Here is a 20,448-nt window from a genome sequence, read left to right on the forward strand (position 1 = left end):
GCTGTATATGGTCTTGAAATTCATCAAATGGATGTTAAGACGGCTTTCTTAAATGGAGAATTGGAGGAAGAAATTTACATGGAACAACCTGAGGGTTTCATAGTTCCAGGTAAAGAAAGGAAAGTGTGCAAACTTGTTAAGTCACTTTATGGACTTAAACAAGCACCTAAACAATGGCATGCAAAATTTGACCAAACAATGTTGGCAAATGGATTTAAGATTAATGAGTGTGACAAATGTGTTTACATTAAAAATACTTCAAATCATGAAGTCATTGTTTGTTTATATGTTGATGACATGTTGATAATGAGTAAAGACATTGCCAATATAAATGCTACGAAGCGTATGCTTGCTAGCAAATTTGATATGAAAGACTTAGGGGTTGCTGACTTAATCTTAGGAATTAGGATCCATAAAACTCCACAAGGTCTAGCATTATCACAATCACATTATATTGAAAATATACTTGATAAGTTTAAATATTTAAATTTCAATGTTGCAAAAACTCCAATTGATGTAAGTTTTGCACTTCAAAAGAATGAAGGTAAAAGTGACTCACAATTGGACTATGCACGAGTTTTGGGAAGTTTAATGTATATTATGAATTGTACACGACCAGATATAGCATATGCTATTAGCAAGTTGAGTCGATTCACGAATAATCCTAATCAAACTCATTGGATGGCAATGAAACGAGTCTTGGGGTATTTGAAACACACCCAAAACTATGCTTTGCATTATAATAAATATCCCGCAGTAATTGAGGGATATAGTGATACAAACTGGATCACCGGATCATCTGAAGTTAAATCCACAAGTGGATATGTTTTCACCGTTGGTGGAGGAGCAGTGTCTTGGAAATCATCAAAACAGACATGCATCGCCCGCTCTACAATGTAGTCTGAATTTATAGCTTTAGACAAGGCTGGTGAAGAAGCTGAATGGCTTCGAAATTTTTTGGAAGATATTCCATTTTGGCCCAAACCTTTGGCACCCATATGTATACATTGTGATAGCCAAGCGGCAATAGGGAGGGCAGGAAATGTTATGTATAATGGAAAATTGCGTCACATTCGACGGCGACACAATACTGTTAGACAACTACTCTCTAGTGGTGTTATCACTATTGACTACGTAAAGTCAAGAGATAATATATCGGATCCACTAACAAAAGGCTTATCTAGAGAGGCTGTTGAAAGATCATCGAGGGGAATGGGGTTAAGGCCTAGGACAAGTCAACATGGCGGTAACTCTACCTAGTAGACTGGAGATCCCAAGAACTAGGTTCAAAGAGATCAAACAAAGTTATGATTGACGGTTCAACATTGTCAAATAACTCAACCCATTCTCGTGATGATGACAATGTTCAAAAACAAAGGATAAAACCTTAAGGCTTTTAATGAGTTAATAAAGCTTTAAAGGTTTTTTAATGATTATCTAAATCTGACGGAAAATAACTAGATAGTGTGTCTATAGGACTACACGTTTAGAAATCACCTATGTGAATGTGAAGTTAAAGTCGCTTCAAGGGGAATGACAGTAAAGGCCCATTCTCTATGCATTCACGAAACCAGGCGGTGTTCATGGCTGAAACGAACACAACCGTGAGAACCATAGATGGTTGATGATTGATTGTGTGACTTATGTTGTCTAGTTATACAACAAAGTTCGACGGTTCAAAGATATCGCATCTACCGATTGATCGAGTATATCCTATATAAGTTCACTATGGAAAGTTCAAAGGGAAACCTACTTATCCAGATGCAATTAATCTTCGCTTGTATATCACACACTTATCCGTGCATTCCTTTATCTTGTAGACATTCCCCATTCATGTGGGGGATTGTTGGGTTTAATTGATAGGTTGAATGGAAAATTGAGGGAAAAAGAAGTGGAGAGAAAATGATATGTTCTCTCTTATTTTATTAAATAAGCTTTGGTCCCACATAGGTGGTGGAAATGAAAAGTCTCCTATTTAAAAAATAGAAGCACTCCTTCATGTTGCTAAAGGGTCAAGAAGAGGGTCTCCCCTCGCGCCGTCGTCGTCGTCGCTCGCTCGGCTCGGCTCGGCTTCGGCTACGGCTACGGCTACGGCTTCGGCTTCGAATTCGGATTCGAATTCGGATTCGGATTCGGATTTGGATTTGGATTTGGATTTGGATTTGGTCAATTGATATGATTGATTGATAATCTTTTTGGACCAAATTTTCTTTAAATTTTTAATTAATTAATATTATTTATTTAATTAATTAAGTGGAAAAAATCCTGACCCGCGACCCGCGATCCGTTTCTTCCCGGATTAATTTAAAATTTCCATCCATTTTTTCCAACGGATTTTTGAATGGTTGCAACCTTGTCCGAAAAGTTGCAAACCTTGTCAACAGGCAAATCTTTTCCCAGCAGGTGCCTTTTCTGAAAAGGTGTAAACAGTCTATATATATCTGTTAATCTTCAGAATGTTCCATACGAAATTCTGAACATACCATCTTCTTCTTCTTCTTTCTGCACTTCCTAAAATCGTGTGATATACATCCTTCAAGTGGTTCGCTGTCACCAAATATTTGCAGTACCACTACTTTGGTGAGTAAATCGTTCTATCCTGGGAGGAAAAATTCCAAAACCTCGGGTACTTTGAGGGGAATAATTTCCTTAAGGACACACTGTGCATTCAGTGGGCTCGATTCTGTTTCTGCATTAATTTTTCCAGATTCTGTGTTTTATTACCTTTACTTGTTGTTACTGGTTTTAATATTTATAATACAGTTTACTAACACGACACACAATAGCGACGACATCACCGGCGACAAACGCAGCGACCACCTGCTGCTTCTCCTCCACGACGTCGCCTTTCTCCTGCAACAACCACGAGAAGCAGCAGCATACGAGCAGCACCAGCAACGATGGCAGCCTCCAACAACAACCGCACCAACGAGCAGCAGCCGCACCAATGAGCAGCAGCAGCATGAAGGCAGCAGCGGCAACACTACAACATCGACGCAGCAACGACGACAACTAGCAGCAGCCGCTGCTCTTCATATCCTTCAGGTATCCACCAGCGATAGCAGGCGGCCACCATCGATGCACAGCAGCATACGAGCAACAGCAGTAGCATGCGAGCACCAGCAACCACCAACGAACACAACACAGCAGCCACTGCTACTGTTTCTTCTCCAGCGCTGCTCCAGCCAATTGTCCCGCACTCCGATCGATGAACAACAACAAAAAAGAGCCCCGATGCTCCAAAACATTTCGGCGAAGGTTGAGACAACGACGAAGACCACCGTGGTTAGAGCTTGCTCCGACAAAATTTGAGATCTTAGCTCACTGTAGACAGATCTTTCAAGATCCGTCAAGATTCTATTTGCCTATTCTTCCTAACTAAAGTATCTAGGTTAGTTCCAACATTTCTTTATATGTTAGTTTATTATTTTAAAAATATTCTTGCCTTGTTTGTTTACTTTATCGAAGTAAAATCATATGATCATGTTATACCTCTATATTTGTATATTGCTTGTATTTTCTTTATGGTTTAGCAGGATTTGAATTTCAAAGTTCAAGACATGAAGAGTTCATTTGGAACAAGATCCAGATGGTTTTAGTTTCCTGTTTTATTATTTCTATTTGTATATTATTCTCTCTTGATTATTTTGGCGTGTAATAATAAACTATGTATATAAATAAAAGGGGAAAATACATGGGGAGGGAATATACTTGCTACTTGCTTATTTTATTTCTTAGTTTATCATAAATTTATGTGTGTTTGGGATACTTGCGATCTAGTTATAATACTCATATCAACATGCTTAGGTTTATTTATTCACGATATAAATATATATTTTTTTACAGGATGTTTGCTTCACTCAAAAAATAAAATAAAATGATCTAAGGATAGTTTGCTAAATATCGTTTATCATCATATATGTTTCAAAAATAATTTGTCTATTTTATATGTGTTATCTTTGTTTATTAAATTTTAAATCTCATTACAATAATCGTTTTGATGATTATTATACATTATAACTTGCCTTTTAAACCTAAAACCATGTTTATAGTTTCAAACAATAACTTTGTCATATTAACTATTTAAACATCATGTATGTAGGATCTACTAAATAATTTTGACTATGATGATAATCATATTTAGATTTCAATGTCATTTCATATAGACATCATGCCCATAGGATTTTATAATTTTAACACATCATGTCTATATATTTTAATTAATATTTTTTTAAAATATACCATTTTGTATAGACATCATGTCCATAGGATTTATAATTTTTAACACATCATGTCTATATATTTTAATTAATATTTTTTTAAACATACCATTTTGTATATACATCATGTCCATAGGATTTATAATTTTTAATATATCATGTCTATATATATTTTAATTAATATTTTTAATATGCTGATCATTTATAAATCACTCATAGAATTTTATGTTAAATATCATATAGCAATTCATGTCTATGAGATTTAATGAATATTTAAGTATTTATAGTGTTATGGCCCTTATTGAATATATTTTTTAAACTCATTATATGGGTGTAATAAATATTGGCAAATGTTATTAGGTAGTGTCAATATAAAATAATTCCTATCTTGAAAGCATGACATTGGGTATAGAAATTGTAGGTAGGTTTTAATAAGGTAAGAATATTTTGAGCCTATTAGATCAATGGGACCTAACAATATTTTTAGCATATTTTATTATATAACAATCATGTTTATAGGTATTATAATTTTAACATGATAATTAAATAGATATTAGGCCTTCATAAATATTTTTTATAATATTATGTGTAGAAGTCATGCCTATAGGGTTCTAATAAATATTTATTATGTTATTCTATTTTAAAATGGTGTCTATATTTTAATAAATCTTCAGCATATCAATATTTAGAAATCATATCTATAGTATTTTAATAAATTCTCAGCATCATGTTGATAGAATTTCATAAACACTATTAGTTAATAAGTAAAATTATCAAGCATGCTTATTTTATTATAATCACCTTAGTAATTAAATTTGCCCTTCATATTATTCAAGTTTTTATATTTACGATACCTACGTCTGATTGTATGCAGACATATAATCAGTATAACTTTTACTATTTATTTGTGTTTTTAAGCATGCTAAATAATTAATTTAGAGGCTTACTTGAGATTTTATGTGTTAACTGCTCGTCATATCTGTTTTGTTTGGCGATGTGTCTAATTAGGATGCTTATATTTTCTTTAGTCTAAAACCTACCCTAATAGTATGTCCAATGCCTCTTGGATATTTAAGTAGGGACGTTAGACACCTTTTAAGACATTAGATTTTATTGTTTCTTTTAGATCATTTTAGGATTATAATAATAAATAAACTTAGGAGGGGTAGGGGTAGTTAAGCCCTTCGAAAATGATGGAAGTAGACCCGAACAGAAAAACGACAAAAATTACATTTTGTCTTTCGATTAATAAGCCGGCGCTGATCCAGAGAATATGATTACATAAATATTTTTCATCCCGTCTATTTTAAATTTTTAATTTTTTTCATTTGTACATATCTGGGGTAGCTTAATGTAAGAAACTAAAATGTCTTCTTTTAGGCACCACTAATTTCTATTGCCTTTACTCTTATTTTAATTAGTTAATAATATTTATTTATCCTATACTAATTCTAACATTAATTTTTTAGTTTAAACTTAATTAAAACCCTTGAAGAGAAACCATTTTTTATGATCGTTTGTTTCATTTAAATTATCCCTCTTTTATTTAATCATTTTTATAGCAAGTTTATTACTCTTATAAATTATCTTAAAATATTTCAAAACTTATATTTCTTTCAAATTGTTTAATACCTCGATTATTGTTAAAACACATTTTCCCAAAGTTAGTCAAGTAATTTTCAAATCGTTGGACAACCACATGTTAGCGGCTATTTTAAGTGCTAAAATCTTCTTAAAATAGTAATATGAACCTCGTACCTTTTTCTCTGAATTTTAAAGACTTAAATCTGTTAGGGTCTTTTAAATTAAGTTTTCTTAATTTCTTTAAAAAATTAAGTGGCGACTCTTCTTTTACTAAAATTAATTTTTTCTCTATAAAAGTTGAAATTAATTTTAAACCGTCTCTTTCTGACATAACACTGAATATGTCTGATTTGTTGTAAAATAAATTAATTCAGTAATATAAAACGGAGAAAATAGAATGAGGAGAAAGATGAGCAGAAGATAGATTAAGAGAAAATGAAAGGAGAAGGTATATTTTCGTATTTCTGTTTATGCATTTTTCCTTTCAATGCTAAGGATATATTTATACAAATGGATGGCTAAAGGAAGAGGAAACCTAGTGGGTTGCCCACTTTTAGTGGGCCCCATGTGTATAAAATAGTGTTTAGTGGACAATCCAACTTCATAATACTCCCCCTTGGATGTCCACGTATAAAAAACAAAATTACAAGAAATAATATACATAGTAATTTTCAACTTCCATAGATGTTGTTGCTCGTTAAAAAAAAATTACTAGGAAAAATCCAGTGAAAAAAGATCAGTGAAGGAAAAGAGTACAAACATCTGATAATACGCCTTTAGTGCTGCCTTATTAAAAACCTTACCAAGAAAACCCAGTGGGACAAAACCATGGTTAAGGAAAAAAGAGTACAGCGCGTATTTTACTCCCCCTGATGAAAACTTCATTTGATATTTTGGAAACGACGCATTTCAATCTTATATCTTAATTTCTCAAAAGTTGATGTTGGTAATGCCTTTGTGAATAAATCTGCAAGATTATCACTTGAACGAACATGTTGTACATCAATATCACCATTCTTCTGTAGATCATGTGTGAAGAATAATTTTGGTGAAATATATTTCGTTCGGTCTCTTTTTATGAAGCCACCTTTCAATTGAGCTATGCACGCGACATTGTCTTCGAATATAATTGTGGGTACTTTAACATCCCTTTTCAGACCGCATCTTTCTTTGATGAACTGTATCATCGATCTCAACCACACACATTCTCTACTTGCTTCATGAATTGCTATTATTTCAGCATGATTTGAAGAAGTAGCAACAATAGACTGCTTTGTAGATCGCCATGATATAACAGTTTCTCTGTGTGTAAATAGATAGCCTGTCTGAGATCGAGCTTTATGTGGGTCTGATAAATAACCTGCATCTACATAACCAATAAGGTCTGCGCAACTTTTGTTAGTATAAAACAAACTCATATCAATAGTACTCTTCAGGTATCGCAAAATATGTTTGATATCGTTTCAATGCCTTCGTATTGGGGATGAACTATACCTTGTCAGCAAATTAACAGAGAATGTTATATCAGGCCTGATTGCATTAGCAAGATACATAAGTGCATCAATAGCACTGAGATATGGTACTTCAGGACCAAAAAAAATTTCATCCTCTTCTAGAAGTCAAAATTGATCTTTTTCCACTTCAAGTGATCGAACAACCATTGGAGTACTTAATGGATGTGCTTTGTCCATGTAAAATCTTTTTAAGTTTTTCTCAGTGTAGGCAAATTGATGGACAAAAACCCCGTCTGCTAAATATTCAATTTGCAGACCTAGACAAAATTATGTTTTTCCAAGGTCTTTCATTTCAAATTCTTTCTTTAGATATTCAATTGCCTTTTGGACTTCTTCAGGGGTTCCAATGAGATTTATGTCATCAACATAAATGGTGAGTATAACAAACTCTGATTTCGTTTTCTTAATAAAAATACATGGACAAATAACATTATTTATATAGACTTCATTTATTAAGTACTTACTAAGACGATTATACCACATACGCTTTGATTGTTTCAGACCATATAATGATCTTTGCAGTTTTATTGAGTACATTTCTCGAGACTTTTTACATGCTGCAGGCAATTTTAATCCTTCTAGAATTTTCATGTAAATTTCATTATCAAGTGAACCATAAAGGTAAGCTGTAACTACATTCATTAGATGTATTTCAAGATTTTTATGTACAGCTAAACTAATGAGATATCGAAAAGTTATTCCATCCATAACTGATGAATATGTTTCTTCATAGTTGACTCCGGGTTTTTGAGAGAATCCTTGTGCAACAAGGCGAGCCTTGTATCTTACAATTTCATTTCTATCATTTCATTTCCGTATAAAAACCCATTTATAGCCAACTGGTTTTACACCTTCTGGGGTTTGGACTACAGGTCCATAAACCTCGCGTTTAGCAAGCGAGTCTAATTCTGATTGAATTGCCTTTTGTCATTCTGACCAATCACATCTACATCGATATTCTTCAATGGATTTAGTCTCAAGACTTTCACTATATGCAAAAATATTATCCACCATAATTTTTGATCGATCTAGATTTATCTCATCACCAGTAGAACTTATTGAAAGTTCTTCATTCACTTGAGTCTCGGGCTCACTGATTTCTTCAGGAATATCAGGATTACTCAAATTTTGACCTCCTTCAAGAGGTTCTTGTGTAGTATCTTCTTTATTATTTTTCACGCTTCTCTTTCTAGGATTTTTATCCTTTGAACCCAGTGGTCTACCACCCTTCTGGCGTGTTTGGGATTCAGAAGCTATGATACTTGTAGATGGTCCATTTGGGATATCAATCCGGATAGGCACATTAACTGCAGGGATATGTGACTTAGTTATCTGTTTCAAATTAGTAAATGCATCTGGCATTTGATTTGCTATTTTCTGTAAGTGGATGATCTTCTGGACCTCCTACTCACATGTGCGGGTTCGTGGATCAAAATGTGATAGTGATGAAACTTTCCACGCAATTTCTTTTTCTTTTTCGGGTTCCTTTTTCTCTCCCCCTAATGGCGGGAAAATTGTTTCATCAAACCGACAATCTACAAATCGAGCAGTGAATAAGTCTCTAGTCAACGGTTCAAAGTATCAAATTATGGAGGCTGAGTCAAACCCAACATATATGCCCAACCTTCGTTGAGAGCCCATCTTTGTACGTTGTGGTGGTGCTACAGGCACATATATTGCACAACCCAAAATTCATAGATGGGCTATATTTGGCTCATGACCAAATACTAATTCTGACGGAGAATATTTATTATAATATGTCGGTCTGAGACGTACAAGTGCTGTTGCATGTAAGATAGCATGACCCCAAACAGTAATTGACAATTTTGTTTTCATTAGTAGATGTCTTGCTATCAATTGTAGGCGCTTTATAAATGACTCTGCAAGGCCATTTTGAGTATGAACATGAGCAACAGAATATTCAATTTTTATTCCAATTGATAAGCAATAATCATTAAAAGCTTGAGATGTAAATTCCCCAGCATTATCAAGGCGAATGGCCTTAATTGGATAATATGGGAATTGCTCTCTCAATCTTATTATTTATGCTAACAACTTCGCAAATGTCAGGTTGCGAGATGATAATAAGCACACATGAGACCATCTAGATGATGCATCTATTAGGACCATAAAATATCTAAACAATCCACCAGGTGGATGAATATGTCCACATATATCTCCATGTATACGCTCTAAAAAGCCAAGAGATTCGATGTCAACCTTCAGGGTCGATGGTCTGGCAATTAATTTATCTTGATAACAAGCAGCACATGAAAATTCATCATTTATAAGAATCTTCTGGTTCTTTAACGGATGTCCAGTTGAATTTTCAAGAATTCGTCTCATCATTATTGATAAAAGATGACCTATTCGATCATGCCATAACATAAATGTATTTGGATCAGTAAACTTCTGGTTTACAATCATATGTGCTTCAATTGCACTAATTTTTGCATAATATAAGCCAGATGACAGAGTTGGTAATTTTTCTAAAATATATTTCTAGCCTGAGACACTCTTGGTTATACCAAGATATTCAATATTCATTTCATTTAGTGTCTCAACATGATATCCATTTCTGCGGATATCTTTAAAACTTAACAAGTTTCTTGGGAATTTAGAAAAAAATACTGCATCTTCTATAATAATTTTTGTCTTAGGCAGAATTATAGTAGCTCTTCCGGAGCCTTCTATCATTTTTAAATTACCAGATATTGTAGTAACATTTATTTTTCTTTTTAGCAAGTTAGAAAAATATTTGCCATTTTATAAAAATAAAATTAAATAAAACTCTTACCACTTTTGTTACCTTGAATAAATAGCAAAGCTTCGTGCTGATAACGTGTTGTAAAATAAATTAATTCAGTAACATAAAATGGAGAAAATAGAATGAGGAGAAAGATGAGCAGAAGATAGATTAAGAGAAAATGAAAGGAGTAAGTATATTTTCGTATTTCTGTTTATGCATTTTTCCTTTCAATGCTAAGGATATATATATACAAATGGATGGCTAAAGGAAGAGGAAAACTAGTGGGTCGCCCACTTTCAGTGGGCCCCACGTGTATAAAATAGTGTTTAGTGGACAATCCACCTTCATAATATGATTATTATTGTTCATGCATACTTCTCACATACTTAGTGCATTGGTTGTACTAACATATACTTTTTGCCTTCATTGTATCATAATGTAGGGTCGGACGGTCATCACGTACACTCCACTGGTGGCTAGAGATTGAGCTTAGTTCGTATTGTTAGAGAGTCCTCATGTTTCGAGGACGTGACATTTATGCTTCCTTTATATTACTTATGACACTTATTCTCTTGTGATGAGATAGGAGCTCGTCCTAAGCCACACCATAATAGTAGAGGCATGTTAGATATTCATGAAGTCTATGTTGTCTTTTCCTTTGGAGTTTGAGCTTGATTCTCATTTATCGAGATATTTATGTTTAGACCTTTATTCTGTACTTATGATTTAGTTTTATTGTCTTATTTACCTTATGTATGCTCAATATATGATATGCTAAGAGGCTCGATTGTAGTTCTTTGGGATTTCAGTCATCATGTCATGCTTAGGGCCTAGCTTCGATCGTGACACCAAACCTAATCATTAATTCATTACCACCATCAATTTCATCAACTACAAACAGAGTTGCCATCATCACTAATTTCATTGATCACAACAAAAAATATTTTTGACATGATGATATCAAGAGATTATAAGTTTGAGGTGAGAGAAATAAATAAAGATGATGAAATTGATCAAAAAACTGAAAGTTTGTTTAGAGGAAGATAAAAAAAATGTGGATTTCCCTATTGATTAACCTCTGAGATATTCTTTTCCAGCCAACTCCTATTAATGTTATTCCTTTTTTATGGTAAAAGATAGTTTTCCTTCAAAAGATTAGAGAAATACTCGTTTTTAAAAAAAAATTGATTTCAAATTCATCAATTCATTTTCTTTTTCATGATTTTTATTTTTGATTGAAGAGTGATAATTAAGTTAATTTAAAGGTGTTTTGGCTATGAAATCATAGAGGGTTAATGGGATTGATAAAGATATTTGATAGAGAATTGTGATAAAAATAAAAATGGATTACATCCCCTTATCTTATATTTTTTAGTTAGAGTTTTTGATACAATGACTTTCAGGTTCTAGGGAGTAATTTTTGCATTTATTTGATAATTTTATGATTTTATAGGAATTTAGTTTTTAAACTATATTTAAGTTATTTCCACTAGTTAAATGCATGCTTTGGTTTATAGCTACGTTCTAGTTTGGTTAGTTTTGGTTCTCCCATCGGAGGGTTAGTGTGGCACGGTGGGTCAGGATCGTGACACCTACCTCATGCATCGTATCATTGAATTTGTACTCCACATATTCTATCTTAGTCCGACTCAACCTCAATCCTTTAGCCTCTAAAGTATGTCTCCACACCTCTAACTCATCATTAACACCATTACGCGACTCATCAATCAGTACTATATCATCCGCAACTAACATACACCATGACACCTCATCTTGAATGTCTCACATCAATACATCCATCACCAAGGCAAATAGAAATGGACTAAGAGTTGACCCCTGATGCAATCCCATCTCCACAAGGAAGTGCTCTAAATCTCCTCCCACCATTCTTACCCATATTTTAGTTCCTTTGTATATGTCCTTTTATCGCCCTAATGTAAGCCATCAATACACCTCTTGCCTCCAGACATTGCCACAAGACTACCCTGGGACTTTATCATAAACCTTCTCAAGGTCAATGAACACCATATGCAAAATTCCTCTTTCTTTCTCGATATTTTTCCATCATACTCCTCACAAGATGAATGGCTTTTGCGGTTGATCGCTCTGCATGAATTCAAATTGATTCTCAAAAAGAGTTACACATATTCTCATTCTCATCTCGACCATTCTCTCTCAAATTTTCATAGTGTGGCTTAACAACTTAATAGCCATATAGTTATTGTAATTTTCTATATCACCCTTGTTCTTGTACAACAGAACCATTGTTCTTTATCTTTCCACGAGCATCTTAACTGTCTTAAAAATAACATTGAACAATCTAGTCAACCACTTCAAATCTGCTCTACTCGTGCTCTTTCAAAACTCCATCGGAATCTCATATGGTTCTGTCGCTTTTCCATTGCTCATCTACCAGTTACACGCTTCACTTCCTCAACCTTAATACATCTACAATACCCAAAATCTCGATGTCTCTCAGGTTGCTCTAATTCACGCAACACAATGTTTCTATCTCCTACTTTGTTCAAAAGTTTGTGAAAATATGCTTGTCATGTTCGCTTAATGCGGGTCTCCTCCACTAACACTTTATCTTCTTCAATATTGATACACTTCACTTGATCCAAATCTTGAGCCTTCCTCTCTCTCTCCTTCGCAAGCATGTACAACTTTTTATCTCTTCATTGTCTCCTAGTTCCATATACAGTTTTTCAAAAATTATTGTCTTAGCTGTTGTAACTGCTAACTTAGCCTCTGTTCTTGCCGCCTTATATATTTCTATATTCGCTTATTTCTCTTCCTTCGTCCGTGCAGTTCATCCACTTCTCATACACAACCTTCTTAGCTGCCTTGAACTTCTCCATTCCACCACCAATCTCCTTGGTGTCCACCAAAGTTATCCTTTGATATCCGTAGCACCCCTCTAACTGCTTTTCTAATGTAACTTGCGATCTTATCCCACATGCTTTCCGCATCCCCACTACTCCTCCAAACTCCCATCGCCGTCAACTTCTCCCCAATTATCCGGGAAAAGGCAGGTGTCAAACCCCCCATTTAATCCTAGACCGAATATATGAAACCTTCATCCCCTAAGGAAACTCATGCATTCCTTTTTTATTGTAGGATTAACATACTGTTCATGAAAGCTATAATGGATGACACATGTTCTTGCCATCTCATGATGTGTTTCATCTACTCCTCTTATATTTCTGGTAGAGTTCTTATTGATTCCACTTCGACTTTCTCTGGCATAGAACAGAGGAACATTCTTGTCTTTTAATATTGAATTTCTCCAATTTATCATGATATGTATCTTTTGCTTTAGTAAATTTCTGCTTTACTATTATATGAGCAAATTTTAGATTTACTGCTCCAGGAGTAAATTTCATAATTATGTTTTCTCAGTTATTCTATCTTTTCTAGAGCTGAGTCGTGATTCCATCCCCATAAAATGCAAGTCCGTATTGATAAGCTTTATTGAGTGATATCACAAGTCACTTCACGGAATAGATCTTTATCAGTAGCATTTATCAAAAGTTCACATTTTTCATGAATGGAACACAATCATTTGAGTATATCAAATTATGATAGCTTAATACCTTATTCAATATTCATGTGCAATATTCAATCGCTTGTCTTCTTTCATACATATTTTGCATTGCTATCATATTCACATTAAGAAATGAAGCAAATTCAGTGGAATACGTTTCATGACTTTTCCTCGAAAGCACCTTATTTTGCTCTAATTACTATTACAATGCATTGGGACTTGAACCCAACATCTTAACCATATAAAATAGTCTTAGGCCATAAATTGATAGAATTTGAATCCAAAATTTTATCATCATGATGCATCGATACTCTAGCCTGATGTCTTACCTTCTTGATTACTATAGGACTTGAACTCACTGTTTTACCCTCGACCAATAATGTAATAGACCATAGTTCAATACAAACTCACTTACAAGTCTTTAAGAATATGTATGAATTGAGACATAGACAAATTTATGAAATACATATACACCTTATGTAATGTAGCTAACTAATCAAAGTTAACAGATAATTTAGAGCATGAGCCATATTTGCACAATATTAACTGAAAATATTTAGTACGACAAAGCGGACTTCTTGCTGAATAATTCCCTCAATAATTAATGTTATCCTCATTTCAAATAGAAAGCATGTAGAACGGATAATAAGAGTACTTCATCTACACAAAGACAATAGAACTTTATGACAAAAGAATATGTGATATATAAATATACCACGGTAATACTCTGCCATCATGTAAAGTCTACTCGTCTGGTGTGAGGTATAAGATATAATAATTCTGAGATTAAATATAGAATTATTTTATCAGGCGTTCGGTTGGAGGTATTAGGTAATTCTTAGATTATTCATCCCATCATATATACTTTAGTGATGGAATAAGTAATTCCATATATATGATGGAATAACTTATACCTGGACAATTATTTGGATTTCTTGGATTGAGAATAGCCTAAATGATCATATGGAATAAGTTTGGATTTTTCCTGTTGAGAATGAATTGAAAAATTCAGATCTTGTCGATTATATTTGGGTTTGTAGTTTTTCTTCTTGTTGTTGCCTGTTGGGTTAAGTAATTGTATGTACTTGAACAATTCTCTCGGCTAGCTAACCTTTTTTTATATCTTTTACGGGTTTCATCGTATTTTATGGGAATTCTTGAACATATTAATAGAAGTTTTGTAGTTTGGCTATGTAGGATTAATAAACATTCTAATTTCTTATCTTCAACCTGTAAAAGTCTGATTTTTTTGGATATACTTTACTTTCTTTTGTAGTTGTAGGAACAAAATGTTGTTCCTTTTTGGTTTGACTAAAAATAGCTACAAAATTCACCACAATAATATTTTTAACATAATTCTGAATGTCTTTTTTCAAACCTCCAGATCAGAGATTTCTTGGTATTTATAGTTTTCTTGAAAATAATCTAAAACATATATTGTTCGGACTCTTTAAAAGTGTGGATATACTCATTTCAGATTCTTAAAAATAAATTACATTTAGGGAATCCACCATGCACATAGATTTTGTTTTTCCGGTCAACAATCGTTGTTTAACTTGCAAAATCATAGAACTAGCCCCTCTTATACTTTTTGTTAAAATTGGGATCCTTACATAGGAGGCAGGACACTTATAGTATTGATATTTTGAACGAGAGATTGAAAAATCGAATAGACCTTACTGTTCAGATTTTTGAAGGAGAGATTGAAGAATCGAATAGACCTTACTGTTCAAAACATATTAAAATTTGATTAACTCTCAAAATTTCATATGTGCCGCATAAATTGAATTGGTTAACTCTAGAATTTTCATCCATAATTAGGACTGAGGAAGTAATATGTATTATTTAAAAATGACGTTAAGAGTATTATAAATCAAAATAATTGATAATTTAAAATATTTGAAAAACATATTAAAAGTGATTAACCCTCGAAAGTTAACACGTGCCACATAAATTGAGACAGAGAGAGTAACATATATTATTTAAAAATTACGTTAAGAGTACTATAAATCATAACTTAAAATATTAAATACATATTAGAAATTTGGTTAACTCTTGAAATTTCACATGTGCCCCATAAATTGGGATAAGAAAAATAATATATATTATTTAAAAATTTGCCTAAGTTAAGAGTAATATAATTCATAATGATTAACAACTTAAAATATTTAAAAAATACATACTAAAAATTTGGTTGATTTTCAAAATTTCACATGTGCCACATAAACATATATTATTTAAAAATTACGTTGAAATACCCTATTAAAATTTGGTTGGCTTTCAAAATTTCATATGTGCCACACATGTGGTGACAAAATGAGTAACATATATTATTTAAAAACTACATTAAAAGTACTATTTAATACAATAATTAAAAATAATATATATTGGGCCCACGGGCTCTTATATATCTAGTATATAAAAAAAGTAAACTTTACCTAAATCCCATAATGGAAAAGTTTAATTACTATACATCCCTCATAGTATCAAAATTACCCGATATGCCCTTTTTTCAACTTTTCTGATACATTAGATTTGTATCTGATACATCAATTATCCAATCAGTAATTAATGAAGATTATCTATTTATGGATAGTATCTTAATATAAGGGATGATTGGTTCTTCAAATCAATTAGTGATCTAATTAATGGGATTAATTTGGTTAAAAAAGAACGGTTGTGCAGTTGGAGATTTAAGCCAAAAAAAAACAGAGCATAAATTCAAACCAACTTCGTTTCCATTTTTTTTTCAGTTTGGGTTATGTATCTGATAGATCAGTTATGTATATGATACATCAATTGTTAAAAAAAACAATTGTTATGTCCATGAAGATTCAAGCCAAAAAATATAGCGTCGTCTCGAATGGAAAAAACAGAGCATCAATACATACCAAAGTTGATTTCAATTATTTTTCAACTTTTGCTGATACATAAGTTATGTATCTGATACATAACTTTAGCTATAGAATAGTTAATGCACATCAGCTATTTATGGATAAAAGATTGGCTCTTTATATCAATTACTGATCTATTAAAGAAGGCGACAGTTATGTAGATGAATTTTGAAGCCAAAAGTCAGAGCATCGACTACAAGGAAAACAACAGAGCATCAATTCAAAGCAAACTTCGTGTTTCATCAATTAATCGATATGAATATCTCGATTCTACTGAGACATTCTGGAGTTTGGCAATCCGATATTACTTATGAACAATACAAAAGTAATGGAATCGTTGTCGGTGACAATGTATCTTACTCAAATTTAAAAGCAGCAATCGCTGCTGAATTGAGTGTGGATGAATCAGAGAAAGAAATGAAATCCGATACATAGTTGAAGGTAACTCATCGCTAATATATATTCGTAATGATATGGGTGTTAATCTTTACATAGAGTTGAAGAAGAAAGAGCCTGGTTTCGTAAATTATTCCCTGTGCATTTCAAGCTTTGATATTAAAAGATGTGAGATAAAATCATTCGACAGTACATCCGGAGCAATCGTTTGTGCCTAATCAAATGCGAATGAGTCCCACAATTTTGGTTTAGAAGAATCTGGTAAAGTTGCAAGTTGTTATATAGCAGAATTGGAGTTGACGAACTACATAGATGATAAAAATGGTGCGGAAGTGAAGGAGAATCAATTCTATAAGGATAAAGCAACTCTAGTTAATGTAATGGCCAAATACAAAATCAATAATGAATTTAATTTCAAGGTTAAAAGATCTGACAGTAAAAGGTATGCGCATATTCTGCATTTGGAAATTTTGATGTTGGATAGTATCCAACAGTATGTATCAGATACATATTACTGTGTGTATCTGATACATTCTTAAAATAAAATAATTTTTCATGTCATGATACATCAAAACTCCATTTCTGCATTTGGAAATTTTGATGTTGGATAGTATCCAACAGTATGTATCAGATACACATAGTATCAGATACATATTACTGTGTGTATCTGATACATTCTTAAAATAAAATAATTTTTCATGTCATGATACATCAAAACTCCATTTCTGCATTTGGAAATTTTGATGTTGGATAGTATCCAACAGTATGTATCAGATACATATTACTGTGTGTATCTGATACATTCTTAAAATAAAATAATTTTTCATGTCATGATACATCAAAACTCTATTTCTGCATTTGGAAATTTTGATGTTGGATAGTATCCAATAGTATGTATCAGATACATATTACTGTGTGTATCTGATACATTCTTAAAATAAAATAATTTTTCATGTCATGATACATCAAAACTCCATTTCTGCATTTGGAAATTTTGATGTTGGATAGTATCCAACAGTATGTATCAGATACACACAGTATCAGATACATATTACTGTGTGTATCTGATACATTCTTAAAATAAAATAATTTTTCATGTCATGATACATCAAAACTCCATTTCTGCATTTGGAAAATTTGATGTTGGATAGTATCCAACAGTATGTATCAGATACATATTATTGTGTGTATCTGATACATTCTTAAAATAAAATAATTTTTCATGTCATGATACATCAAAACTCCATTTCTGCATTTGGGAATTTTGATGTTGGATAGTATCCAACAGTATGTATCAGATACATATTACTGCATAGTTGTGTATCTGATACATTCTTAAAATAAAATAAATTTTCCTGTCATGATACATCAAAACTCCATTCCTGTAACTCAGTTAAAAATGATAATAATGCTGTCAGTATGTATCAGATTCATAATACTCTATGTATCAGATGTTTTTTTTTAACAATACATACAAAGAAGCATGTATCAAGTACATGGGTTGACACACTTCCTATCAGTATGTCACTGTATTTGTTGATATTATAAATGAAAAAATATTGATATGATACATGTCATTTTTTTAATACAAATGCAGTTATGTGTTAGTATGCCTTTCAGAAGGATGTTGTTGGAGAATGAAAGCTTCATGTTGGAAAAAATCGGATATATTCAAAGTTAGATATTTCAATAGTGAACATTCATGTGCACTGAGAGATAGGATTTTCAACAAAGTTCATGCTACAGAGGCTTTTGTTAGTGTATTTACAGCCCCTAAATTGGTTAATTATAAGAGAATTGTCACCCCTAATGATATACGAGAGGATATTAAATCAGCGTATGGAATTGATATTACCTATCAACAGGCATGACGTTCAAAAGAGCATGCTTTGCAGATGTTAAGGGGAAAACCTGCTGATGGATATAGACAGCTGCCTGTATACATACATATTCTAAAAACCGTATATCCAAATTCGTACATAAGTATGCACAAGTCATCAACTGATGAATTCATGTATTTGTTCATAGCGTTAAGGCCCTTGATGAGGGGGTTTCAGTTTTGTCGACCAATAGTTGTTGTTGACGGTGCATATCTTGATGGACCTTATAAAGGGACGTTTGTATCAGCTAGCACACTTGATGGGGCAGGTATTATTTTCTTATACTGTTTCTTATTGAATAACACTGTGTCATCTTATTTTTCACGTTTGTTGTGATTCTGATGAATTCTAATAACTATTGTATCGCTATTATTGATTTATTAGGTTGCATATTGTCGTTGGCGTATGGTATTGTTGATACGGAAAATGATTCATCATGGACGTGGATTTTTCAGAATTTCAAGAATGCATTTGGAGAGAGGGACAATATGTGTGTTGTATCAGATAGGAACGAAAGCATAATCAAGAGTGTAAGCATGGTATTTCCCAATATTCCTCATTTTGCATGCATATGGCATATATGAAAAAATGTGTGTACTAAATATAGAAGGAGCAAAGCTGTACTAAGTGACATCTTCTATTCAATGGCCAAGGCATACCGAAAAGATGAAGTCGATAAATTAATGGCCAAAGTTGAAAAAATTGATCAACGGGTGGCACAATATTTAAAAAATGCAGGATACGAAAAGTGGTCAAGGGTTCATGCCACTGTCAACAGGGGTAGAATAATGACTTCTAACATCGGAGAATGTATCAATGGATGCCTTGTTGAAGCACGAGAGCTGCCTATAATTGACTTTTTGGAGCAAACGAAAATGTTATTTGGTTCTTGGAACTGCAAAAATAGAGAAATAACATCTTATACAAAACATACTTTGGATAGAAAATTCGAAGATATCCTAGTTTCAAACACGATCAAGTGTTCGAGAATGAAGGTACACGATACATACTTTATGACACATATATACTGATACATCAGTTCTAGTACATGATAGATACTTTCTGATACATACTTTCTGATACATATATATTGATACATCAGTTCTGATACATCATTTCTGTAATTGAATCATACTTTATGATACATATATGTGATATTTATTTCTTGGTGGCTGATGATTCATCAGTTATGTATAACATGTGCTAATTAAATAATGAAACTTCAATTATGATACATAAGTTCTACATTTGATACATAAGTTCTGATACATATATGTAAAGATTATTTTCCTTCAGGCTGATGATTAATCAGTTATGCATAAAATGTTCTAAATATATACTGATACATCAGTGTAGATACATTATTTGTGTAGATGATAGATAAGTACTATTAGATATATGTGAAGTTTATTTATATCAGTTTGTTGCTTCGTCATTCAAGTATAGCCTGTGCTCATTATACACTGATATATCAATTCGGATACATCAAATGTGTAGTTGATACATAAGTACTGACACATATAAACATAACATGTTTAAAATACATACTGATACATCAGTTCTGATACATCATTTCTGTAATTGATACGTACTTTCTGATACATATATGTGAAATTTATTTCTTGTTGGCTGTTGATTCATCTGATATGTATATCATGTGATAA

At 32.7% G+C, this 20,448-nt stretch overlaps 1 pseudogene; it reads left to right on the forward strand.

Annotated features, from left to right (window-relative positions):
* Positions 1 to 16,763: 16,763 nt before the first annotated feature.
* On the forward strand, positions 16,764 to 20,092 carry LOC129890637 (uncharacterized; annotated as a pseudogene).
* The last annotated feature ends 356 nt before the right edge of the window (positions 20,093 to 20,448 follow it).

Source organism: Solanum dulcamara, chromosome 5, assembly GCF_947179165.1.
Source record: "Solanum dulcamara chromosome 5, daSolDulc1.2, whole genome shotgun sequence".
In the NCBI taxonomy this organism is placed as follows: Eukaryota; Viridiplantae; Streptophyta; class Magnoliopsida; order Solanales; family Solanaceae; genus Solanum; species Solanum dulcamara.